Raw genomic sequence first — 6,400 nt, 5'->3', positions numbered from 1 at the left:
TGCCGCATGCAGCTGGGGCAGTGCATTTCTCGCAGTTTTAATTAAAATGTCGCTCTGTGCGGCGGCAATTTTTCAGCACATTTCAATATTTATCGTAGCTGCCACACTATGCAAACAAATTGATAAATATGTGCAGATATATTTTTTGCGCTGTCCATTGTTGTCGATAGCTTAAAAAAAACTAAAATGAAAAAAAAAGCCGAGTAGCCACTGCCACTGCCACTTCCCCTGCCCCATTTTGTATGGCGGGCGCCGCCGCAGTGCTAAGCAAATGATAATAAACTTTCACGCCCATTAATTGGCTTTGCGTGTTTTTTCTGTTTCTGCAACTGGCAACTGGCAACCGACAAGTGGCCAGTGGCCAGTGGATGACGTCGCTGCTGCCCGGCGCTTGGTCATTTTTTTATAGCATGTAATTCGTCAGCAAAAATACTACACATAAGTAATATTACGGCGGCGGCCATGAAGCCTGCGAAATGCAACGCCATGTCACAGCAAAAAAAAAAAAAAGGTCATAAAACAACTGCAAACACAACTAAAAACACTTTCACTGCAACCTTGAGAGCGCTCCCAGCGGCCAGATCTGCTCTGCTCTACAATGCTCTGGTCTGCTGGGCTGTCCATCTGCGTGTACAGCGCCTGTCAAGCAACTATGGCTGGTTTGACTGTCTGCTGTCTGGACAGCCGCCCAATTAACCACATTTGTTTTGGGCTCGTTACATAGTTGGTTGGGTTGTACTGTGAGTGATTTCATTTCAAGTTCGATTACGCAAGTCTGAGCCGTCGAAAAGTTCTGTGCGTGGCCAGACGGAAACAAAAGACTTAAGCAACAAACTCGTTTTCGCATACGATATGCTGCTGCAGCCGCGGAAACGTAGCTGCCTATTGAAACGAACTAAATTAACAAAATCATATATCACTGGGCAGTTGGGCAGCCCAGCGACCTCCCAGCAAGACGACTCGCTGCTCGGCCCCTCGCTGTGGAATTGCCGCTTGTTGCTGGCCTGATTTATGTCTTGCACCGAATGAAATGAATTGTGTAACCCTTTTTTGCCGGGCCAAAAGCATGAAGCAAGTTAACGCGAATTTCTTGTTTTTGATCGTGGGCAGCAGCCACGCAGCAGCATCATGTGGCAGCATCAGCAGCCCGGCTATTCCATCTCATCGTCAAGGAGGTGCTGCAGATGCTCCTTATCGCTGGCGGCGCATCGCGGGCACGTTGTGGCCATAAAGCAAATCAAATTGCAACAATTGTTGGTAATATGTTAATAAATATTTCTGAGATATATATACATATATATATATATTTTTTTTTACCAGCAGCTTCACTTTCATTAAGTTGTGCGCGATTCTGAATAAGCTTCGTTTAAAGGGAATTTATTACGAACTTAACCAAACGTGGGTCACGCAATTTCATTGCCGAAGCAAGATGCTGTAGGAGATGATAATCAGAGACAGTCCTACGCAATTTTCACTTGTATTACTCTGATTATAATCGGTGACTTTTGGGTTACTTTCAAAAACTGCAATGCCACATTACGCGTTAAAACATCGTACGAATGGAACACATCAAGTGTCTCAGCACTGTAATAAGGCTTGAAGACCGGAAAAAGTAATCAGACATCCAAACCAAAATAATAATGTGTTTAACATGCCTTATTTTATATAATACAAATTAATTAAATTCAAGCCTCCTTAAAAAAAAAAACGTTGTTCATTGTTATTTTTTATTTTTTGCTGAAGCGAGCAAGATTGTTTTGTACCTAATTATACCAAGTTTGAATAGATTGTTGATATTATATTCCATTCAGTTACTGATGCCATCTTTAGTCTTACAGTCTCCTCATTATTTGAATGTTATATGTTATATGAGTCAGCTCTGCCGTTGCCCCGTTCTTGGTATAGATACTCATTTGTTTTAACTAGGATCAATTATTATTAATTTCATGTAATTTGTGTTTATCGTAGATAGAACACAAATAGAAGCATATTTAATTTCATATAAATAATTTATAAGTAATTTATAATCGATTTATAAAATTCTTCTTGAACCTTTTCATACTTTGAACTGGCATAAACATGTAGTTGTTGAACACTTAAAGCTTATTGATTAAAATTGTGAAATACTTAATTGCAAATTATTTAGCTATTATAGCTAGAACTTCGCATCATCGTTTAACAATTTGTGTAATTACTTAAAAAAAAAAATTATATAAACCTAATGACCTGACGTTATAGCAAAAAACAAAAGGCGGCAACGGATTTGTCGACCGCAAAAATTCTCATGATTGTCAATTGACAGCGTCAGCTTTTGTAGTTGCCAGACCGTAAAGCCGCGCAGTAAACTAACAAAACAAACTTATGAGTATTAGCCGTGAGTTTGGCATTTTAGCCAAATATGGCGCTGCATTTGAGCGGCAATTTATGTGATTTGTGCAAGATTTTGGCAAATGTTGCGCCAGTGCCAGTGCCAGTCAATGGCCCATTGCCAATTGACTTGTTGCGGGGTAAAGCCAGCTGAGAGCTGAGAGACCGGCGACATGCAGCGATGAGGCCTGTCCAAACTGAGCCGCAATAGAGTCCCACGACTTATGTATGACTGGCCACTGAGACTGCGACTGCGACTAATACAAAACTTTATGGCTTAAATCGCATTTGTTCGTCTCAGAACAAAATCAGCTTAAGGCCAGACACGCTGACACAAACACACACACACACACACACACACACACACATACTAAAATCGAATACAGTAGCTCATGTGGTGTTGGATTTTCTATTTTCAAAAGAGAAACGCACTCGCTGCAGTCATAAAGTTAAGCATTAAGTCGCAGAGCCAAGGCGTGGGCAGCTGAAAAGCCGAAAAGCTGAAAATGTTGGGTCTGCTTAGGTCAAGGCAAAGGCGCATTTACTAAGCGCATGCACTGTGCAAAGGGCTTGTCTGGTCTAAGTGCGACCTTGATTCCTGTTGGGGCCACGCACAACAACTTAATTTGCTCATAATGAGAATCAGCTGGCTGGGCAAACAAGCGTTGCTGATTTTCCACAAAGGGCGCTCGTCTCTCTTTTCGTGGTAATCCTGTAACCATGAATTATGCGCCCCGGCCATAAAAACCATTTAGCAAAATGCGCAACCAGGCACAACCATAATCATTGTAGAACCTTGAAGTGCATTTTTAATGCCAGTGCTTGTCTGATAAGATTAAGTCATGAAAAGGCTGCGCCCTGCCAAGTTGTTAGCAACAAGCCGCATGATGAGCACAGCCAGCAGTAGACCGGGCGCTGGCCAAAAGGAGAGGGTGACGTACTGTATGTGTTTGCGAAAGTGCTTTGGCCGGATCTCAAGTGTGTCTACATGACTCTCACTTTTAGGCCACAGGACTGCGTGGCCCAGAGCTAGCCAGAATTGCAAAAAATAAGAGAAAAAACCACTTTCCTGACCTAAGCCAAATTGTGGCACGACAACTGCTGCAACAACAACAACAAAAGCAACAACAGCGACAGAAACAACAACAATTTTAATGTACATTTAAATGTCGATTTTGCAAATTGTTGCCTGTTGTTGTTCAATTTCAATTATGTTCGTTGCGCAATGCGTTGAAATTGCGCGTACTTTTTGCTATTTGCTGTTGTTGTTGTTGATGTTGTTGTTGCTGTTGTTAGCTGGCCAAAATAGTCATTGGCTTTTGTCTTAGTTTGGCTGTGGGCCCCAGCAAATTGTTTCCGCCTCTTGCAACTTAATTGTCTTGAACAACATAATTTGGCCACAGTTACTAGCGCCAAAAAGTAACAACAATTTTTACCTACATTTTATGTAAGTTAATTTCAATTTGTTGCAGTGGTTGTTGTTATTGCTGTTGTTGTTGTTATGCGCATGTTGTTTTTGCACTCGAAAGTTGCCTGGCATATTCTCAACCAAAATGTGTGTGAGAGATGGAAAGAGAAAGAGAGAGGGTGGAACGACCCAAAAAATATTCCCAAAAATTGCCAATTCATGCAGTTTAAAACATTTGTTCGACATTTCAAAGCGGTATTTCAATGCCGCACAAAAGAAAGGCATTCATATGCCGCAAACAAACAGACAAAGGCAGAAAAGATCTCAATTTCCCTCGAGGTTGTTGACCTTATCGGAAGCATTCCGTGTTGGCAGGAGTGCGACTGCGACTAACTTTGCTAACAACAGCTTTATTCAGCCAGCAATTAACTTATTTTTGCAGCTGACTAAGACAAACTGTGCCACTGATTGCAATCACCCAACAGCATGCCACACAAGTTGCCCCAGCTAAGGCTGTGCCCCAACTGCCCCATACTATATCTGTTTGGAATTGAGCCAGCACGTGCCGCATAAATATGCCAGGCTCTGGCCAAAGTAAGTCAAATGTGTTGCCGCCATAACCATAGACATGAGCTATGACTCAATGCGATGTTCTAGCTGAAAATCATTGCATGCATCGCTAAATCAACGACATGCAAAATGCTGACTAACCAACTGAGACGGCCAATGAAATGTATACAGGCCTTTGAAAAGTACTCACTGGCAGAAAGCGATTGCCAATGTGGTTGCTCTTGTTGTTGTTAGTTGTTGCTGTTGCTGTTGCTATTGCTGTTGTTATTGCTGTTGTTGTTGGTGGCGATTTCCGCGAAATGTTTGCCATGATTCACTGAACAGACTGTGGCATGTACTTGTGCTCTTGTACGAGTACTTTTGCTCGTAATTTATATGTAGACTTTTCCAGGCATATGTGTTCAATTTGATTTTCAACTGTCAATATGTTTGTTAGCATTGTCAATGTGATTGTGATGGAAAGTTTCAGCGATGGCAATTGCCAAGTCACTGACCAATAGACTCTGCAACAGGCTTTGCTGTAAGTAAGTATGTTATGTAGCCCACTGCCTGGCCTGAGACTCAAAGCAATAGCAGCACAAAGAAATGATTTGGATAGTCGACGCTTACAATACAAATACCCTACAATAGCCTAACCTATATTGTGATCAGTTGCTGGTTAATATTGAATGTAAGCCCATATTCCTGATTTATACATGACTTCTTCCTTGTAGCATACTTTTGGGCTAGTGTGTATTTAAGTAATTGATTATAAGATAGCTTTGGGCTATCTCAATTAATCAATGTTGCTTTTAAGCTAGACATAGGATTTCTTACAGTTCCTCATTCAATCTCAATTGATTCAGAGAGCATCCGATCAGATCGCAAGGTATCTCAGAATTGTGCAGGGTAGCTCATGAACTTTCAGTACATCAGAAGGAACATCATTTAAAACAAATCACAGGATATCTTGCAGTCGACTTCTTTAAAGCGCAAGTTGGACACTGAGTATTACAAAGTCGACCATTTATTTTTGATTTCCCTGTTGTTTTTTGGTTGCTTTAAAACATTTTTACTAATTGCACATGAACAACGTTTATCACTCTGACAACATCAACTGACAACAACTGCAACAACAACAACAACAACTACAACCACAGTTAAGGAGCAATAGGCGGGCATTTGTTGTTGTTTTTGTTACTGCTTCAGCTGTCTCAGTCTCTGTCTCTGTCTCGCAGTTTTTGTGCTGCTGTTGTTGTTATTATTGCTGAAGCTGTTACAAGGAAAACTCATAAGCATTATCATTAACAATATTATTGTTGTTGTCATCAACAACAACAGCAGCAGCGGCAGCAACAACAGCCCCTGCATCATCAATAAGCACAACAAATGGAGGAGCAGAGAGTATCAAGAGATCGTCGGACGCTGCCTGCGCATAATCAGCAAGGCATTTAATAATTTTTATGTTTATATATTTTGTACATTTTGTTGCACACCCACGCAGCTCCATTGACTGCAGACGACGTTTTGTCTGGGAAAGTTGTTGTTGCTGTTACTTTTGCTGTTGGTGCTGTTGATGGCGTTGATTTGTCGTTAAGTTTGCGTTAAGTGACCGTCATTAGTTAAATATGTGCATTTTTCTTTAAGGATTTTCGCGTTTTTCTTCGAGATAAACACTGAAAATTGTTGTTGTTGTTGTTGCCATCAAATTGCCATAATTCATGGCCAGCAGCAACAACTTTCCTTTTCATTGCAATTTCACTGCCTTGCTACCTTAAATTTGTGATTTTCAAATTTGTGTCAGAGAATTGGCCAACATTAATTGAATTAGCTGCCAGCTCAGCACATAAATTGGCATTGGCAAGTCATTAAAATGAGTTGGCTCGTAAGTAGCTGGCAGTAGTTGCAGTACGAACGGAAGCTGCTGCCGCAGTTAGTCAAATGAAATTGAAAGACAATTAACCTGATTAGCGTGCGGCCGGCAACATGTTGCCGCAACATGCATGTGTTGCTTCTGTACTGCGGTAGCGGTACATTTGTATCGTTAGGAAGTCATATGGCCGAGCTCTGTGCTGT

Source organism: Drosophila novamexicana, unplaced genomic scaffold (assembly GCF_003285875.2).
Source record: "Drosophila novamexicana strain 15010-1031.04,08,12 unplaced genomic scaffold, DnovRS2.1 tig00000108-arrow-pilon, whole genome shotgun sequence".
NCBI lineage: Eukaryota > Metazoa > Arthropoda > Insecta > Diptera > Drosophilidae > Drosophila > Drosophila novamexicana.
Note: the sequence above shows the minus strand (reverse complement) of the source record.